Raw genomic sequence first — 22308 nt, forward strand, 5'->3', positions numbered from 1 at the left:
GGGTACCAACACAATGACAACATCTGACAATGTAATATTAGTAAGTGTGCTTGTCATACAACCTTGAAACAGTGTAAACATACAGCAAGTGCAATGAATCCAAATAGTGCATAAAATCAATAAATAGAAAATACATTTGTAACTGGCATTGAAATTTGAAATTGGCAGTGTCATGATTTCCTAAATCCAATTAATATTCAAAAACTGTTTTTCAAAAAAACAATTGGTTTTACACCCTAAGAACTGCCATTTAAATTCAGACTTTTCTTTAAAAATATACTATGCTAAGGCCATATAACAAATCGCTTAAAGTTCTCCAGTAGGTTTGGAAAAAAAAAGGCAGAAAGGTATTTGAAAACAGTTTGAGTTTCCTCAAATGTGTGGAAGTACACATTTGACACTTATTCATGGCACACATCAGTTTGATCAACAGTTTGCAAGCCTCTGCTGTGTTGTCACGCTTTGTCAATACCTCACTGCCCTCAACAATGATGGAAATATCAGCCGTATCCTCATCTCTGTCAGCCTGGAAAACAGGGATCTTCAGGACGTGCAGTGTAGTGAAAGGACGCTCAAGTGTAGTCACCTCTGTTGTACTCCTTGTTGAATTCCAGGTCTATAATTAAACATATAGAGATTATGTACATGTTCTGTTCTCTTCAATATATTTTCTATAAAAATATTTAATGAAAAACTGTGAACAGCTTATGCATGCAGATTCAATAACTACAGCACTTCAAATGTAAAAGATTATCAGGTTATATTATGAACGATTATACAAACGATTATGCTACAACCGATATTAAAGATCTCATCTAAACTTGAACTAACCTCCTATCTGCTTTTCTCCCTGCCCCACTAGTTTTCTTACTGCAGTCCATCTTTACATAATTACATAAAGAAAATTAATTAGTTCATGTTCATAGTTAATTTTGAAAACTTTAACTTCACAGCTCCAAAAATAAACTACTTCACATGCTTTTGTTTTTTTTCTCTCTCAGTAAATAGGCTTCTATCATTTTCAATATAACCTCCTTCAACCCATTAATCACTAGCCCAAAATCACTGCTAATCCCTAACACAGGATTAGTGTATGTGGAATTATATATTTAAAACCTTACATTACACAAAAAACCAGCACTGAGATTGAGAATGTATTTTAACCCACTTAGCTAGTACCTTAATGTGTTTAAGCAGTTATATTTTTTATTTTATTTCTTATACTGAGGTATGCGGTTCTGTGTGACACATAAATGCTCACATCGTCTTGTAAAATACGCCATCAAACTACATAATTACTCAAATTAAAATAACTCATAACTAATGTATGAGCGATTGTCGTGTCAAATGTTTTCTGTCAGAGAAAAAAAAGAGCTAGCTAGACTTAAACATGTAATCGTTAGCTATAGTTTGTCATTTGAAAAAAAAAAAAAAAACGGTTCAATATTATGTATGTAACGTATAGCAGTTTATAGAATAACGTACGTAACATTAACGATGTTAACTACATTTGGGCCATACCAAAATACATATGTATCCGAAAATATAAGGTTAAAAACAATCTAAATTCAAATTATTCTAAAGTAAGATTTGGAATTCCACAAGGCTCTATTTTAGGACCATTATTATTTACATTATACATGTTACCGCTAGGCACAGTTGTAAGAAACCATGACATTAACTTTCACTGTTATGCAGACGACACACAATTGTATATTTCAGCCAAGCCCGATGACAAACACAGATTAAAGAAAATAGAGGACTGTGTAAAAGACGTGAAAGGCTGGATGTTGCGTAACTTCCTCCTTCTAAACAGCAACAAAACAGAAGTCCTGCTTTTGGGTCCAAAAGTGGCAAGAAATAAATTATCAGATTTAATTTTAAATCTCGCTGACTCTCCAATTAAACCTGGTTCAGCAGCAAAAAATCTTGGTGTCATAATTGACCCGGATTTATCATTTGATCAACACATAGGTAGTATCACTAGGACATCTTTTTTACATCTTCGCAATATTGCTAAGATTAGAAATGCCTTATCCCTTCAGGACGCAGAAACACTAGTACATGCCTTTATTACTTCAAGGCTTGACTACTGTAACACACTACTGTCAGGATGCACCAGCAGCAATTTAAGAAAACTTCAACTAGTTCAAAATGCTGCAGCTGTCCCTACACTGAAGTTCTCATGGACTACTAACTATCATCACCAGTAGATTGACCAGAGGAGGATGGGTCACCCCTTGTGAGCCTTGGTTCCTCCCAAGGTTTCTTCCTCAGCTGGGGGAGTTTTTCCTTGCCACTGTCGCCCCTGGCTTGCTCACTTGAGGGTTTTACATTTGTTTTTACAATTCATGTCAAATCTTTGTCTTACTGGAATTCTGTGAAGCTGCTTTGTGACAACATCAGTTGTGAAAAGCGCTATATAAATAAATTTGATTTGATTTGATTTGATTTAAAATGAAATACTTACGGGATGAAGCTGCTCCCTGAGGCCGGTGAGAGCTGCTCGCGCACCATGGTCACAGAAAAGAGCGCGAATCTTCATCGTCTTCTTCTTCTGTGTTTTTACAACTGTTCGCTTCTGCCACCTTCCGTTTTCTCATTCAGAGTCCATTCATTTTAAAGCTGCCGTCTTCGAAAACTTAACAATTTCCTCCCTTCAGCACCGCACTGTCTCCTTATTAACCCTATTTATCATAATCATTTCTGTCGTTCGTGTCCCAGTCATTACATCAATATTCTAAAATAGTACAATACAGAGCTTACCTATAACTGTATGGCATTTAACAAGTTAAAATAATGATTCTATTTATTTAACATTTATTACATCGTTTTCCAGACAGTTACCAGTATTTTCTTTTATTTATAAATGTGGGCCACATACGATTAATACGCAGTATTTAATAAAATGATCTGACCAGTGTAGTGTGCTAACTGCAATGGCAATCACCTTGCCAGCCGACAGTGCCAAAGTGCAGCCGGATTTGGGCCATATACAGGGTGCCACATTCACGCCGAGACGGCAGCCAGCCGACAGTGCCAACGTGCAGCCGGAACTGGGCCACATGCAGGGTGCCGCATTCACGCCGAGCCTCACCTACCCGATAGTGCCAACGTGCAGCCAGAAATGGGCCAGACGCGGCGTGCCGCATTCACGCCGAGATGGCAGCCAGTCGACAGTGCCGAGCCAGAGCCAGAATCGGCCCAGATCTACCTTGCTAGCTGGGGATACAACCCTGATTTAAAAGGATTAATAATTATACAAACAATTATGTATATTTTAGCCATTGAAGGAACAAAGGACTCTTTGAAGTCATGTGGCATTGTATTTCAGGGCACCCGCTTGAGGGTCAAGAGGGTGCTCTTGACTTTAACTTGGGGCATCTGGTTAACTAGAGAAAGATTTAATTAGATAATTTTGTCCTGAGTCCACTACAGCAGTTTTGAAAGAGGGTGGCACTTCACCAACCATACAGATATCCATCCATCTGGACCATCCAGTGTAACACAGTGGCGGATGCTGGTCTTTCAAGGAGGGGAAGCTCAATTTCGCCCTACATCATAAATGTGTCGGTTTATTTATACATAAATTCTACCCTCCGTTCCTTTTCAAGAAAATGATCTATGACCCTGTCATACCAACTTTTCCAGTCTTTTCCAGGGACTTGACTAGTGTCCTCTCAATGGCCAGCAGAGCTAGGCTGCTTAAACAGCCTTGGCCCATGTGTAGTGTGTCCGCCTGTGAGTGCTTTATGACAGTGGAGGGGCTCAGCAGCACCCACTAGACAGAAACTGCGATAGAAGTCAGAAAGAGTGATAGAAGTCAGTCTCCAAACACAAGCAGCTACAAAAAAACCCCACCAGAAATAGAAGCTCGATTTGTCGCTAGTTGTATTTAACAAAGAAAAAGAGGGTGAAGAAAGTCTATGGTTCAACTCAGAACAAAATAAAAATGTAATGCTCCCACGGATCTTTACACCAAAGTGTAAGAGTGTGTGTGTGTGTGTGTGTGTGCGTGCGTGTGTTCATTTCCACGGATGGGTCCATCCATCCATCCATCCATTATCCACCGCTTATCCGGCTCCGGGTCGCGGGGGAAGCAGTCGGAGCAAAGAAACCCAGACCTCCCTCTCCCCAGCCACCGACTCCAGCTCCTCCGGGGGTATACCGAGGCGTTCCCAGGCCAGTCGAGACATGTAGTCTCTCCAGCGTGTTCTTGGTCTGCCCCGGGGCCTCCTCCCCGTTGGACATGCCCGGAACACTTCTCCAGGACCATAGGTGAGGGTTGGGACGTAGATTGAACGGTAAATCGAGAGCTTTGCTTTTCTGCTCAGCTCTCACTTCACCACAACGGACCGGTACAGAGCCCGCATTACTGCTGACGCTACGCCGATCCGCCTGTCAATCTCACGCTCCATCTTTCCCTCACTCGTGAACAAGACCCCGAGGTATTTAAACTCCTCCACTTGAGACTGGAGTCAAGCTATTCGCACTTTGGAAACTGACGGTCAAGCCATCCGCGCTTCAAATCCGAATACACGTATAGGCGCGTCATTACGGTTTTTCATTGCGGAGAACACCACATCCGCTTTGGGACAGATAGAGAGTCTGAAACCCGCGTTTGAGCAGCGATGTCTCTCTTACTAAATAAATGCACGCAATGCTAAAATGGACTAAATGGGCTAAAATGAACAAGGCATAAGGAATATATTTCGTTTTAAATCACTTTAAAGAGGCAAAACACGCATTGATTATTTCATACATTTACGTTTTTTTTTTTTACTTTTCTATAAACACTTAACTGGCTTTGAATAGTAATCCTGGTGGACATGTAGAAATACAGATTACATTTTACTGTCATTAAACAGAGGTAGCTCACTGTATAATATTCTCATAAACTCATACTGAATCCATTCCAATATGGATTTCTCAAAAACTACCCATAATGCCTAAACCATTCCACTGTCATTAAACAGAGGGGCCTCTTGGCTATCAGCTGTATGATTTTGGCAAAATTTTACAGTATACTTTTCTCATAAACTCATACTGAATTCATTCCAATATGGATTTCTCAAAAATTACCCATAATGCCTAAACCATTCTACTGTCATTAAAGTTAGGGGCCCCTTGGCTATCAGCTGTATGATTTTGGTAGAATTTCACTGTGTACTTTTCTCATAAACTCATACTGAATATTTACCAATATAGATTTCTCAAAAATTACCCATAATGCCTAAACCGGTCCACTGTCATTAAACAGAGGGGCCTCTTGGCTATTAACTGTATGATTTTGGTAGAATTTCACTGTGTACTTTTCTCATAAACACATATTACATATATACTGATATGGATTTCTCAAAAATTACCCATAATGCCTAAATCATTCCACTGTTATTAAACAGATGGACCTCTTGGCTATTAACTGTATGATTTTGGCAAAATTTCACTGTGTACTTTTCTAGTAAAATCATACTGAATATATTCCAATATGGATTTCTCAAAAATTACCCATAATGCCTAAACCATTCCACTGTTATTAAACAGATGGACCTCTTGGCTATTAACTGTATGATTTTGGCAAAATTTCACTGTGTACTTTTCTCATAAAATCATACTGAATACATTCCAATATGGATTTCTCAAAAATTACACATAATGCCTAAACCATTCCACTGTCATTAAACAGAGGGGCCTCTTGGCTATCAGCTGTATGATTTTGGTAGAATTTCACTGTGTACTTTTCTCATAAAAGCATACTGAATATTTACCAATATAGATTTCTCAAAAATTACCCATAATGCCTAAACCATTCCACTGTCATTAAACAGAGGGGCCTCTTGGCTATTAACTGTATGATTTTGGTAGAATTTCACTGTGTACTTTTCTCATAAACACATATTACATACATACTGATATGGATTTCTCCAAATTTACCCATAATGCCTAAACCATTCCACTGCCATTAAACAGATGGACCTCTTGGCTATTAACTGTATGATTTTGGCAAAATTTCACTGTGTACTTTTCTCATAAACTCATACTGAATATTTACCAAAATAGATTTCTCAAAAATTACCCATAATGCCTAAACCATTCCACTGTCATTAAACAGAGGGGAGTCTTGGCTATCAGCTGTATGATTTTGGCAAAATGTCACTGTATACTTTTCTCATAAACTCATACTGAATACATTCCAATATAGATTTCTCACAAATTACCCATAATTCCTAAACCATTCCACTGTTATTAAACAGATGGACCCCTTGGCTATTACCTGTATGAGTTTGGTAGAATTTCACTGTGTATTTTTTTCATAAACTCAGACTGAACATTTATCGATATGGATTTCTGATCAAAATGAAATTGAATCTAAATGAATTGATTACTCTTTCTGGTATTACTTCAAGAAAGGAAGTCTACTAGCAAGAATTGGTAAAATCCTAGAAGAGGTTGTAAGCAAGTGGAATTGAGCCTCTGCAACATATATCGTGCTCTGTATTAATTCTCCACAACATATACTTGAAGCAAATTCGTATTGGATTTCTGTAGGTATAGAAATGGGATTAGTAAATTACACAGCGAAAAGTGCAAGCTCAAGCAGTCTGATCCCATTGCTACAGGGCTATTATGTACGTTGGGCATCAATTAATTTATTTCTGTAATTGACTGTGGGAAGACTTCTCTAACCTGGTTCACCAAACCATAATCAGTTTGCGAATCAGTAATTACCAACACATGCCTCCAAGGCCTTCCTCTTGCATCTACTTTCACAGATGTTTTTCAGCCTATATGCCCATAACGGCCTTATTTCTACTCTTAATCCAATATGCAAAGTGTCAATTATGCGCATGGTCTGAATTTCTATCCACTTTTCAGATAGGTTGTTGTCCTACATATCCAACGTGTTTTAAAGTTGCCAGGTGACCTTTGTCTAGATTAATGCTTTCAGAGTTGAAGGAGACTTGGAGAATTGGAGTTGGAATACTGCTAAGACTCTAGTAGAAAGCAAAATGTAACCAGAGGGCTAAAGGTTCAATATTCTGGTGTGAGGTACTGTGACTTTGAACAAAACACTTAACCTCAGGTTCTGTGTGGATTTTGTGTCCAGTTTTAGCTCATGGTATTTTACTTAGCTTTAGATATTGGAAATTTGAAATGCACTCTCACTCATGCATTGAATTGACAGGTTTCTCTTGTGTATGATTAGCATCATTTGCATTTCATCAGGAATAAAATGTATTACAACCATTTATAAAGCAGTATCCACATCTCTGATGCTCAATGACTTTATGTTGTTTATGTGGGGGAAAAAAAGGAGTAATTTTGGATGACTAATTCTGGATCACATAAGCCTTACCTACACATCCCACTGAACTGTGCTGTATTATAAAACTTAATCCAATGCAAAGTGGTTTTTACCCCTCTAGCAAACTCTTGGCATTGAGCATGGTGGCCTTAGGCTCATATAGAATGATCCAGTTTGCTGATCAATGTTTTTTTGGGGAATGCACAAAATATGCACAATAAGTGTGTCTAAAACCTTTAGACGTATATTCATACTGCAATATATGGCAGACTACAGCAACATAGTGGCAAATACAATATATTGCCAAAGATATTCACTCATCTATCCAATCACTTCCATCGTATTACATTTGCTACATTAGACATTTGCTAACAAATCACATACATTATAATTGGTGACATGCCTGGTCACCAATTGCATTTCTCCTCCCTCAAAGGTAGCACTGCCTCCAGAATAATTTTAAGTAGCGATTTTGCACTCAAACATGGATGGTTCTTGGTTCTTTATTCTGACTTTCTGAGATCATAAAAGATCCCTGGGTTTTTCCACAAGAAAATTGTAGGGGTGTTACCCTGTTTCCTGGCTAAATCTGCCACTGTGTACAGGCATGGATTGGCTAACGTGGCATCAAAAAACTGGAAGCTAAACGTTGGTGATTGAGGCTTTGGGTGTCTTGAAATGCTCTATATCTATATAATCATCATTCATTCATTAGTAAGGTGAAAATCTGCTTGAATCACCTTGGATGAAATTGAATCCTTGAAATGTACAGTCTGCTTAGAGAATTAAGCTGACCTCATGCTGTTTCCAATGCATTTGCTTTGAGCCTGGCCATTTTTCATTCCTCCCATGTTTTCCTCCTTCTTTACTTATTTATTAACCTTGATGAAATAGTGTCTGTGGGCAGTGCATAAATTATGATTTATATTTTAATCAGTGGATAGCCTGCTGAATTTATGTAGAGGGAGTGTATGACATATGGAATACAGACTGGCACCAGTCCATGTTTGTGCAGCACTGCACTTCTATTTGCCAGAGGGGGGAAAACGCAAACCTGCAGATATCACACTTCACTTTCTCTCTCCCTCATCTCTCTTTGTGTCACTTCCACAGGTCACAGTTGTGTTTGTTTGAACACTCGGTAGATATTTATATTTAGTGCTCTCCTACCATCTGGTGGTGTAGCTGTGTGTTGCAGGTAGAATTGAGCAGTATACACCGACATGCCAAAAGTCATGGGATAGCAGTATATTAATTGACTATAAAGTGGCGGAACCTCAGGGGATGGCTTGGGAATGTGCACACCTGTATATGCTGTGAGGTGTTATCTTGGGAATATGGTTCAACAATGGCTAGCATGCTCATGGCAAGGCGACATGAATGATCAGATTTCAAATGAGGCATGGCACTGCCAGACATATGGGATATTCCATTTCTAAAGTTGTGCAGGCAATGAAAAAACCTAATTCCACAGTATGCATATGAGCTAGATATAGGTCACAGAAAGCATTACCACCCACAGTAGACAGCGCAGTGGCTGCCCATGGATGCTCTCTTTCTTTTCTCTTCGGATTTGTTTATTCTGTTTATATGTGTGTGTATGGTTATGTATGTGTATGTGTGTATATATACCTTATATATATCTGAAATTTCTATAAATCACCAAAAAAATATACGTGATTTTTATCAGTTAATCTGTACTTTTAATTACGGAATGACACATTAAATAGACTAGATCGGGGGGCTCAAACTACAGCCCACTTTCATTTGGCTGGCCCCTTTAACTACAGCAGCAAATCAAGGGCTATATGGACATGTCTCAACACCGTTCCAGCCACTACTGAATTGTCCCTTGCAATCATTTTGGGTGAAAATCTGTAGTCCGAGTCCTGCCTCCCGAACCCACACGACTAACAGGATTGCTTTGCCCTTTCTCGCTCACGTGTTTGAGGCTGTGACTGTAAGGAGACAAAGCGCGGTAAACATGTGGCTGAGTGGAAGAAACCGTCCACATCGCGTCTTGTATGGATTAAGGGACAGTGCCTATGGCAAGCCGTTTTAACATTAAATCATGCAACTGGACTTACATTATAGAGATCTGTAATTAATTTATGACTAGACACAATTCTAAATTAAGATATCTCTAATTATATTTTGAGCAGGCGAAATAACAATTTGAGATACCTTTAATTGCATTTTGACTAGTGTAAATGATGTCAAATTTACTAAAAAGTGTATTTTTGACTAGTCAGGATTCCTTTTAAAATAACTTCAAACAAATTGCAGATATCTTGAACTTATTTGCCTTTTGTACTTCTGATGTTAAATGTATTGCAAGCCATTTAAGCTTTTTTTTTTTTTTTCCCCCTCTTGATATCAAGAATTTAATTTGCACATGAGGCGGCACGGTGGCACAGCAGGTAGTGTCGCAGTCACACAGGGTTCGATTCCCGCTCCGGGTGACTGTCTGTGAGGAGTTGGTGTGTTCTCCGCGTTGTCCGTGTCCGCGTGGGTTTCCTCCGGGTGCTCCGGTTTCCTCCCACAGTCCAAAAAAAAACACACGTTGATAGGTGGATTGGCGACTCAAAAAAGTGTCCGTAGAGTGTGTGAGTGAATGTGTGTGGTTGCCCTGTGAAGGACTGGCGCCCCCTCCAGGGTGTATTCCCGCATTGCGCCCAATGATTCCAGGTAGGCTCTGGACCCACCGCAACCCTGAATTGGATAAGCGGTTACAGATAATGAATGAATGAATGAATTTGCACATGTGAAAATTCAAATGTTACTAGTAAAAGAGCTATTTTTACTAGTAAAATGTAATTCTTACTAGTAATATTTCAAATGTCACTAGTGAAATTTTAATTTCTGATATCAAGAATTTAATATTTACAAGTAAATATCACATTCTTGATATAAGAAATTAAATTTATACTAGTAAAGATAAACTTTCTGATATCAAAATAGTGATAATTCAGGAGTTTCCCCATACATTTTAGTGGGGGAATCATTTTCACTAGTAAAAAAATTAATTCTTGATATCCAAAATTAAATTGTCACATGTAAAAATATCATTTTTGATATCAAGAATTGAATTTTTACTAGTGAAAATTTATTTTCTGATATCAAGAATTGAAATGATACTAGTAAAGATTGTATCCCCCCCACACCCTTCCTTTCCCTTCCCTTGTGTTTCTAGTGTCACGTGTCTTAATTAGTGTCCAGGTGTTTCTTGTTTGGGTTGTTGTTATATAGTCCTGTTCAGTGTTTCCTGGTTGTGGGTCATTCATCATCATCATCATCTTCTATTCTGCTTTTCCATTCAGGGTCGCGGTGGCAACAGGGCGAGCAAAGAAGCCCAGACATCTCTGTCCCTCGCAACATCCACCAATTCCTCCTGGGGGATCCCAAGGCATTCCCAGGCCAGCCGGGAGATATAATCCCTCCAGCGTGTCCTGGGTCTACCCCGGGGCCTCCTTCCAGTTGGACGTGCCTGGTATACCTCCAGTGGGAGGCGTCCAGGAGGCATCCTGATAAGATGCCCAAACCACCTCAAATGACTTCTCTTATAACGCGAAGGAGCAGCGACTCTACTCCGAGCTCCTCCCTAGTCACTGAGTTCCTCACCCAATAACGGAGAGTACGCCCAGCGACCCGTCGGAGAAAGCTCATTTCAGCTGCTTGTATCCGCAATCTTGTTCTTCGGTCATTACCCAGAGCTCATGACCATAGGTGAGAGTGGGGACGTAGACTGACCGGTAAATTGAGAGCTTTGCTTTATGGCTCAGCTCTCTCTTCACCACAACGGTGCGGTACAGTGACCGCAATACTGCAGACGCTGCACCTATCCTACGGTCAATCTCATTATCCCTCTTCCCATCACTCGTGAACAAGAACCCGAGATACTTGAACTCCTTCACTTGGGGCAGGTTCTCACCCCTTACCTTAAGGGAGCATGCCATCTGTTTCCGGGAGATAACCATGGCCTCAGACTTGGAGGTGCTGATCCGCATACCGACCATTTCACACTCGGCTGCAAACTGCTCAAGTGAACGCTGGAGGCCTCCGTGCGAAGAAGCCAGAAGAACAACATCGTCCACAAAAAGCAGAGATGCCACCTCCTGAGCTCCTTGATGGAAGCCCTCCTGCCCCAGGCTACACCGTGCCACCCTGTCCATGAATATCAGGAACAGGAGTGGAGATAAGGCACAGCCCTGATGGAGTCCAATGCCCACACTGAACAAGCTTGACTTACTACCAAGGATGTGAACACAACTCCAACTCTGAGAGTACAAGGACCGAACGGCTCGCCGGAGGAACACGGGGAACAAGGTCATATGCCTTCTCCAAATCCACAAAGCATGTGTAGAGTGGAGTAGCAAATTTCCACGCCCCCTCAATCATCTGTGATAAAGTAAAGAGTTGGTCCATAGTTCCACGGCCAGGACGAAATCCGCATTGTTCCTCCAAAATCCTAGGTTTGACTATCGGACGGATTCTCCTTTCCAGCACCTTGGCATAGACTTTCCCCGGGAGGCTGAGAAGTGTAATGCCACGATAATTGGCACACTTTCTCCGGTCCCCTATTTTGAAAATAGGAACCACCACCCCGGATTGCCAATCCAAAAGCACCGTTCCCGAGGTCCATGCAATATTGTATAGGCGTGTCATCCAAGACAGCCCCACAGTATCGAGTGCCTTCAGTAACTTGTAGGTCATTGTATGTATGAATATTTACTGTCTGTGTTTCATGGCTCTGTGTTTTTTTAGTCTTGCTCTGTCTTTTTTAGTCTTGTTCTGTGTTTTTTAGCCTTTTGTATTTAGCTCCTTAGTCTTTGTGTTCAAGTTCACTGTCTTATATTAAAATCTCCTGCATGGGGGATGTGCACGCAATTGTATAATGAAACCCTAGTGCTGGTCAATATCTATACTCCTAATATTTTTGATGTTAATTTTTTCATGAAAGTGTTTACCAAGTTAAGGGACTGGTCATGTAGTAATATTATTTTGGTTGGGGATTTTAACATTGTCTGGGATTATTAGATAAATCTCAGTCCACTGGACCAAATCAAAGCGCTAATTTTGTTCTGGTAGATGTTTGGAGGGTTCATAACCCTATGGGAAAATAATTTATATATTTCTCCTCTGTGCACCAAACTTTTTCAAGAATTGATTATTTTCTTACAGATAGTAGTATAATAGATAACATTATTGATTGTTCTACAGGGGATATTGTAATCTCTGATCATGCCCCAGTATATTTGGTATATAGATCTGTCAACACTGAACCTCAGCTGCGATTTTGGCGATTCCAAGTTTATCTAACTAAAGCTTCACAATTTGTCGAGTATATTATAAAGGAATTGAATATTTTTTTGTTAAACAACAATGCTAATTCTGTGGATCCGGCTCAGGCAAATCTGGGAAGAGAAATAGCTAAATTATAAAGTAAATTAATTGAGAAATTAACACACAAAGCTGGTATGGCACTTTTAACCGGCGGGCACAAATTCTATAAATATGGAAACAGGCCAGGGATATATCTTGCTAGGTTCATTTCAGGCAGAAAAGAATCTACCGATATAACAGCAATTATGGATGAGAATAAAATAAGGAAAAAAAGGTTATTGATGAGGTTTTTAAGCTGTATTATGGAAATCTATACCAATCACAATGTTCTAACTCAGAATCATTAATGTCATCTTTTTTAGATAAGCTCTCACCTGCTTTGAAGCATGTCCAACAGGATGATGCATTAACATTGGAAGATCCAATCACAGAGAATGAGCTAATAAATGCCATCAAGAATCTCCCTAATAACAAAAGTCCAGGCCTTGATGGGTTCAATGCAGAGTTTTATAAAACATTCTTAGGTGTAATTAAAGCCCCATTGCTTCGTATGTATAATGATGCATTTGATAAAGGAATCCTTCCGCCTACTCTAAGATCATCTAATATATCTCTCATTTAAAGGACGACACTCCTTTAACCACGTTAGACGTGTACATAATATTATACAGTATGCCCAGTCTGCTCAGGCTGGATGCAGAAAAAGCTTTCGACCGGGTGGAGTGGGGATACATATTTAATTTACTACATCATTATGGGTTTGGGGAACGTTTTATAAGATGGATCCAGATATTATACAAGAACCCGGTTGCTCACATTATAACCAATGGTCAGCATTCTGACCCAATTAATATAGGTAGAGGCACCAAGCAAGGTTGCCCCCTGGCACCCCTAATTTTCAGTATTGTTATTGAACCATTAGCTGAAGCAATTAGATCTGACTCTAATATTTATCTTGTTTCTCTTAATGGATCTAATCATTGCTTAACACTTTATGCAGATGTTATAATATTATTTATTAATAAACCAAGCGCTTCTTTACCGTGGCTAATTGAATTAATTATAAATTTTGGAACCTTTTCAGGCTATAAGATTAACTTCTCTAAATCTGTAGCAATGCCTGGTAGTGGGTCAAAACAAGCCAATGAATATATTACCATTCACTTGAAGCTCTGCTGGTCTATCGTATCTTGGCATTTGGATATCACCCTGTTTAGATAAATTGTTTGAGCACAGTATCCCCCCACTTATGCTTAAGATCAAAAATACTTGCATCTCTGAGCTCTGAGTTCTGCGCGTGCTGTCTGAGTTTTGTGCGCCTGATCCGAGTTTTGCAAGCAGTTTTGGCACAAAGCTCTCGCATGGGCGGGACTTCTCAGGGGTGCCTTTCCATTGGCTAATGGGTTTTTGAGTGACAACTCAGTGCCCAAGGCATTCGTTGCAGTTCAGCATCGGAGAGACAGGAAAGATTTCAACATTAAAGAGTTAGTAATTTTACACAAACACGAATTCTCTTTGTACTTTACTGTTTTAAAATGATGTAATACCTGCAAACTCCGACAATCAATGTAGATATTGTGGAAAATATTATTAACAATTACTACGTTTGGCAAGGTATGGTTTGACATTACTTGACCTTAAAATAACCCTGCAAGGACAGTAGTCAAAACAGGAAGGTCAGGGGTTCATAGCAATCAATATGATCTGCATAGGCAGACAGTTATATGAGTAAGAAAAGCAGCAACACACATTAGCGCACTCCTTATCAGATAGATCAGCTGAAGCAAAACAGAATGTTCAATAACACTTACATATCCAGACAGAAAAAATGTTAAACACACATAGCAACCGCCTAGCAACGATGATGCACACAAATTGAGGTCCAATCACAAATAGACACCTTGCTTTAGAGTCAGACAGAACATAGTATAAGAAGAGGAGTCAGAAAACAAGATCTTCGGAGCACAGGAGGTATTAGGCTAGGCTGTATTTTCTGTACTGTGCTCTCCAGAATTCTGTTTAATAAAACTGTTTTGATTGTTCACTCAAACTCTGTGTCAATTTCTTCTGTTCCAATTATTTGCATCAAAGAATGCGCAGGACGGATTTGTCCACAATTTGGTGACCCCGACGTGATGCCAAGGAGCTGAGAGTTATCAGAGGGACTGAGATATTTCAGCACTCATCCGGGGCCCCAATGAAAGGTAAGCATAAACATATTAAGATAAAATTCTGCAAATTGAACACAGCTAAAAAGGATGAATGCTGGGGTATGGTAGGTAATTCCTTGTAGATGAGGAGTGGGAGTGAACAATTTAAAACATACTATAGAAATATAGAAGAGTGAGTTCCGAGTGAATCCTGTATTGTCTTGTCTTAATATATATTTTTCTGTGTTTTGGCTGGGTGGTGGTGGACCCCTCTGAGCCGCTTACGAGCACTCAGACTAAAGATTAGGAGACTGGGTCTCCTTGGGAGTGGCCTTCCCTAAACCCCAAGTCTGGGACTGGGGCCTGCGTCTGAGACCAGGAAAAAGCCTGAAGTTTAGTAAGGCTAGGAAAAGCCTCGTGTCAGGGACCGAGGTCCTTGAGTCTGGGACCAAGGTAAAGAGGAACCGTGTTCTCTGAAACCTCCTCCCATGTGAATACCTAACGGTGATAACGAAGCATGGTTGAGTGGAGAAAGTAGGAATGAAGATCCCACTGGTAGAATTCGAGGGGTAAGTCCAGTCTTTGATCAGTATGGCAGACCAAGATTTTTGGAGGAAGAACTAAATTCTCGATTTGGAAAGGGGAAGTGGCAGTGGAAATCAGTCAAAGAACAATGTGAACTGCTCGCTAAAATAGTGAAAGAATTGGAATCCAATGTTAAAAAGAGGGAAGATCTAGAGAATGAGGTAATGAGGGATTTGAATGAGGCAGTGAAAGAGTTTAACGCAGGAAAATGGGAAGAAAATATATCACTGGGGAGAATCTTTAATGAAATGATGGTTGTGAGAAAGAAAGCAGTGGAAGAGCCTAAAGAGCTGGAGAAGGCAGGTGTTTTACATAAAAAGAAGGCTAAAAGTAAGAGTGATCAGGCAGAAGAGTATTTGATTAAGTTAAAAAGGGTGAAATGTGCTTACAATGGCAACTTGTTTGTTATGATCACACATATCACTCCTAATACTGACTCACCAGCAGCAGGCACTGGTGCAAGTGAGCAAAATCAGGAAGTACAGAACACCCAGCATGGCCCAGAGACAGGAACCCTGCCCACACATATCACAGACAGGAAGCATGCTCCCAAACACACAAAGGAGGAACTAGGGGTTCCTCCTCCCTATAATACAAGTTATTTGAATACATTGCCCCCACCAATGTCTCCCACACCAGTCGGTAATATGATGCCCATGATCAGTATCAGCTCGGGCGTGGTCAATGTGGAGTCAATGAACACACCACATCAGCATTCCAAATCACGTTCCATCTATCCACAGGATGATCTGGAAAGACTAAGGCGAAGTGATCCTACTGGGGACCAATGTCAATCACCTTCATCGGGTAATAATCCATTCCATGATAGAACGGTGAGGGAAAATGGGCCAAAAGACCAGCCCAGCTCTCGGGCCACAGAATCAAGGCTGCATTTACAGGGCAGGTAATTAAGGAAGAAGTAGATACTGCTAGTGAGAGTGGATTGATTAAGGCTTCATTTCAATCCACAGATAGAGCACCCTACCAGCGGCAGGCTAGACCCAAACAAAGGGAAAGTGATATAACTAGGAGAGAGCTCCTGCAAATGGTAGATGAGGAGATACACAACCTGACAGCTAAGTATAATGGAACAACAGTGTCCACAACAGGGTCCGTATATGGGTACTAGGTCACGCACAGGGGCTACTGATAGGGGGCCTGCACATGTGATGCCACTTTTAGAGACCACCTCAGGGGATAGAAAATATGTCCCATTTACTGTAACAGATGCTCAAACTATTGCTGATCAATTACCTCCCATTTCTGGGGGAGCAGGGCCATGGCTAACAAAATTGAATAAATTAACAGGGGGTATCACCCTTGCCCTGGGAGATTTCAGGAACATAATGAACAGATCCACCACAGCCATGGAGGTAGCTGAATTGGAAAGACAGGCAAACACATACATACAGGCCGACAATGTTTCCTTCGCGTTACATTCTCAGAACCTGGCAGACACAATGAGACACATGTGGCCGGTCAGAGCAGCAACCACTGTTCCCAGTTATGCCTGGGATGAGAAAACCAATCCTGCTGAACATTTGAGCCAGGCGGTGGAACATTGGACCATGACCACTGGATCTCATCCAGCCAGGGGTCAGCAGGTCTGGTTCAGAACGGCCATAATAAAAGGCCTTCCCACACCTATAAAAGATAAAGTGGAAGATAACCCTGACATGGGACCAGATAAGCCTCATGAGGACTGGCTCAGACACATTTTGTTTCACATGAATAAGCATAAAGACAAAGTAGATGACAGAGACAGGGAAAAGGATAAAATGGAAATGGAGCTGTTAAAAGCTCAGCTTAATGAAATTCGTAAGAACGAAAACAGACAAAAGAAGGAGGCTAAGAACCCAATAACCAAACCCAACACCATGATGCCTCTGACCCAACCACCTCAGACTCCCGCTGGTCTATTGGCTGCAGTCCCAGGTCATATACCCATGCCATATATGCCACCCCAACAATGGCCCATACCTCAATATAATTATGGTTCTACGCTGTATGCACCCCAACCGCTCTGAGCCAGGGGGCGAGGGCGGGAACGGGGACGCGGACGTGGTGGACCTCCCAGGCCACAAGGATGCTTCCTATGTGGGGCGATAGATCATTGGGCTAGGAACTGTCACCGACAGAATCAGACATATCCGCAACAGCACCCTTCTCAACTGCATCAGCCTCAAGCATACTACCAAGCCCCAAATCCAGGAGCGGCTCCGGCTGGACAATATAGTCTAGAGCCGTGGGGAGGACAGTGACGAGGCCCAGAGAACCACCAAGACAGCATGGCCCTGGCAGAACCCATGCTGTCACTGACCGTGGGGACCCTGAAAATTGCATTTTTGATCGACACAGGGGCCACTCACTCTGCGTTAACCAACAGCTTATCACCCAGTATGATGAGTGACGTTTCAGTGCCGGTCAGGGGTTTCTCGGGTTCAACCATGTCACTGCCAAGAACCAAACCTTTACATGTGAACAATGGTAAGCAGTCTGTTTTACACTCATTTTTGATTGCACCACAAGCGCCACTCAACTTACGTGGCAGAGACTTGCTAGTGAAAATGGGGGCCTGCATAATGTGCTCCCCAGAGGGACTGTCAATCACATGGCCTGATGGGACTGAGCAATGCTGCACTGGTTGTTATGGCCAAGGAATATATCTGATGAAAGCATCCAGTCCAGAATCAGTGGACATTTACTGGGGATTGCTACAAGAATCCAGCAGTCAACTGCTAACACTCTTCAATCTCTGGAAACCTTGGATAATGGTGAAGGAACCGTACGCTCCACCGCCAGACCTGCCCCACGTCACCCTGTTCTATGATATGGGCGGGGATTTAGCATATTTTGACTTATTTGAATCTGAACTAATGAATATTGATTGGACTATTGAATCGAATGGAATTTATGTTGGGCCGGAAGGGGTGGCATCACTGGTTACCCTAGCACCCGATCAGTATAAATGGTTTAAGATGTCTGAGACTTCAGTCCCTCATATTTCTCTAGGTCTACACCCCAAACACACTGCTAAACAGTTGGGTCCAATGACCAAGCGAGCCGTAACATCGACAGATTGGGTTCAAACTCAACTCCCGAATGTAATCTATTCACCGTCCAGTAGAACGTATCACATTAAGGGATGCTGCTCTGACACGGTCACATTAACTCATGATGTTCTGGCTAGACACCATGGAAATGAAGATGTGGACCATCCCAACACGGGCATGGTCCTGCAAGGGTTGCCAGAAATGCTGTGGTCTGCTGGGCCAGATGATGTGGGATATGTTAAGCAGACTCCGGTCGTTTTTCAAATGTCCACACCAGATCCCATTTGGGTTTCCCAATACAGGCATAAACCAGAAGCCATTCCATCACTAGACAAAACGGTGGAAGCCTTGGTGGTCGCAGGCGTCCTAGAGCCATGCTGTTCCCAATGGAACACTCCCATATTACCGGTTCCCAAAAAGGAACCGGGCCAGTATCGGATGGCGCATGATCTTAGAGCAATAAACTCAGCGTTAGCCACACAAACTATTCCTGTCCCTAATCCATACACGGCACTTTCGGATTTAAGCCCAGACATGAAATGGTTTACATGCATTGACTTGGCAAATGCTTTCTTTTCCGTACCTTTAGACCCGGCATGCAGAGGCATATGTGCTTTCACACACAGGGGACAGCAGTACAGATACACTAGACTCCCACAGGGGTTTGCGTTATCACCGGGTCTTTTCAATCAGGCCTTAAGACGAAGTCTGACATAGAAAACATTTAATTGACATGACAATCACTCATACATGAGTTATTTTAATTTGAGTAATTATGTGGTTTGATGGCGTATTTTACAAGACGATATGAGCATTTTTGTGGGTTTCTGTGTCACACAGAACCGCATACCTCAGTATAAGAAATAAAATAAGATATAAAACTGCTTAAATACATTAAGGTACTAGCTAAGTGGGTTAAAATACATTCTCAATCTCAGTGCTGGTTTTTGGTGTAATGTAATGTTTTAAAAATATAATTCCACATACACTTATCCTTTGTTAGGGAGTAGCAGTGATTTTGGGCTAGTGATTAATGGGTTGAAGGTTATATTGAAAACGATAGAAGCCTAAATACTGATTTGTGAAGTTAGTTAAATTTTTCAAAATTAACTATGAACATGAACTAATTCATATTCTTTATTTAATTATGTAAAGATGGACTGCAGTAAGAAAACTAGTGGGGCAGTGAAAAATGCAGGTGGGCAGGGAGAAAAGCAGATAGGAGGTTAATTTAAGTTTAGATGAGATCTTTAGCATCAGTTGTAGCATAATCGTTTGTTTAACCATTTGTACTATAACCTGATAATCTATTACATTTGAAGTTCTGTAGTTAATGAATCTGTATGCATAAGCAGTTTCAGTTTTTCATTAAATATTTTTAAAGAAAATATATTGAAGAGAACAGAACATGTACATAATATCTATATGTTTAATTATAGAGCTGGAATTCAACAAGGAGTACAACAGAGGTGACTACATTTGAGCGTTCTTTCACTACACTGCACGTCCTGAAGATCCCTGTTGTCCAGGCTGCCAGAGATGAGGATACGGCTGATATTTCCATCATTGTTGAGGGCAGTGAGGTATTGACAAAATATGACCACACAGTAGAGGCTTGCAAACAAACTGTTGATCGAACTGATATGTGCCATGAATAAGTGTCAAATGTGTACTTCCACACATTTGAGGAAACTCCAACTGTTTTAAAGTACCTTTCTGACTTTTTTTTTTTTTTTTTTTTACTTTTCCAAACCTACTGGTGAATTCTAAGCGATTTGTTATATGGCCTTAGCATAGTATATTTTTAAAGAAAAGTCTGAATGTAAATGGCAGTTTTAGGGTGTAAAACTAATGGTTTCTTTGAAAAAAATTATTTGAATGTTAAATGGATTTAGGAAATCATGACATTGACCATTTCAAATTTCAATGCCAGTTACAAATGTATTTTCTATTTATTGTTTTTATGTATGTAAGATCTGGGCCGAGTCTGGCACTAATGGCGTGCTTCTGGCTCAAACTCGGCCGTGGTCCGGTTCTCGCGATTTAGTTATGGTGTAATTGTGTAATTTGTAATTGTGAAATGCAGTGTGTTGCTTAAGTCATACTATGGTATAGATTTAAGGAATAAACACTCAGTTCTCTTCCACATCAGGACCACTGTGTGATTAGTATTTAAACCCTGAATCGGTGCACGAACCCATGGCATGTACCTTCCCATAACTCCCTTACAATTCAGTGCCTCTAAAATACATAATTTTATGAGTACGTCCCTGACAAGTAATACATCTTCTTGCATTTTAAAGTATGTTTACAGTGTAGATCTAAAATACTTACCAGCCCGCATTTTTACATGTACGTTCCTGACACTTACTGCATCTTTTCAGCAGGGGATATTTAACTGGTACTACAGTGTACCTTCCCATAACAAACAGATTTTAATGAATCAGTATAAAATGTTTACCTGTTATGTTTACCTGTACCTGCTGGTACTTTAACAATTGGAGACTTTGTTTTATGCTTTTATTCAGCAGGCAAGCTTCACTCACATTCCGGGGGCTTATTATGCTTCTAATTGTCTTGTACTTCATTGTATGGTTATGAATAATATGTCCTCCCTGGTCTGTAGGTTCAGTTTTACAACAGCTCATGACAGGATTAGTAGAAAAAAGTTACCTCTCAAGTGTACAGCTATGGAAAGCTTGTCATCCAAAGACAAATAAATAAACAATTATAAAGAAACCACAAAGTGTTGTTCTCTCCTTCTTACACTATTAACACAGGGAAACAACGGGGGGTGGGCTGGATTATGTAGTGGACAACGTTTATCCCGTTTTACTCTGTAAATACAAAAAACAACAGGGATTGAGATTTACTTCCGTGTTGTGTTGTTCAAGATTGATTGCCATTGGATTGAAGACACACATAATGTGGAGCATTCATTTTCCTTGTCTACATAAAGTGCACAAAAGATGATTAAACAATGTCAACAATTACAAATTTAAAATAATTATATTCAACAAAAAAACAAAACAATGTTCTACGAACAATCAGTACCTGTAATCTCACTTCAGAATTTACATTCCACCTTAAATGATACCTTAACTCACCTCGGACTCAATCGCGAGTAAGAGTTAACATATTTAAAACATATAAAACAACGATTTATTTGCACAAATCATAATATGTGAAAGAGTCCTACCGAGCCTGGTTGGCTCAGGGGACTCCGGAGGCAGCCGACAGGTACCGAGGAGCCAAGCGGCTTGCAGCCTCGGTGGTCGCTGAGGCAAAAAATCGGGTGTGGGAGGAGTTCGGTGAGAACATGGAAAACGACTTTCGGTCGGCTCCGAGAAATTTCTGGCAAACCGTCAGGCGACTCAGGAGGGGAAAGCAGTTTTCCACCAACACTGTATATGGTGGGGGTGGGGAACTGTTGACCTTGACTGGGGACGTCACCAGACGGTGAAAGGAATACTTCGAGGATCTTCTCAATCCCACCAGCACGTCTTCCGCAGAGGAAGCAGAGCTTGGGGACCCCGGGGGGGGCTCGTCTATCACTGGGGCTGAAGTGGCCAAGGTGGTAGTGAAACTCCTTGGCGGTAGGGCCCCGGGGGTGGATGAGGTTCACCCCGGGTTCCTCAAGGCTCTGGATGTTGTGGGGCTGTCCTGGTTGACACGTCTTTGCAACATCGCGTGGACATCGGGGGCAGTGCCTCTGGATTGGCAGACTGTTGTGGTTTTTCCCCTTTTTAAAAAGGGGGATCGGAGGGTGTGTTCCAACTATAGGGGGATCACACTCCTCAGCCTCCCCGGTAAGGTCTATGTGGGGGTACTGGAGAAGAGAGTCCGACCGATAGTTGAACCTCGGATCCAG

This window comes from Hoplias malabaricus, chromosome 14, assembly GCF_029633855.1.
Source record: "Hoplias malabaricus isolate fHopMal1 chromosome 14, fHopMal1.hap1, whole genome shotgun sequence".
In the NCBI taxonomy this organism is placed as follows: domain Eukaryota; kingdom Metazoa; phylum Chordata; class Actinopteri; order Characiformes; family Erythrinidae; genus Hoplias; species Hoplias malabaricus.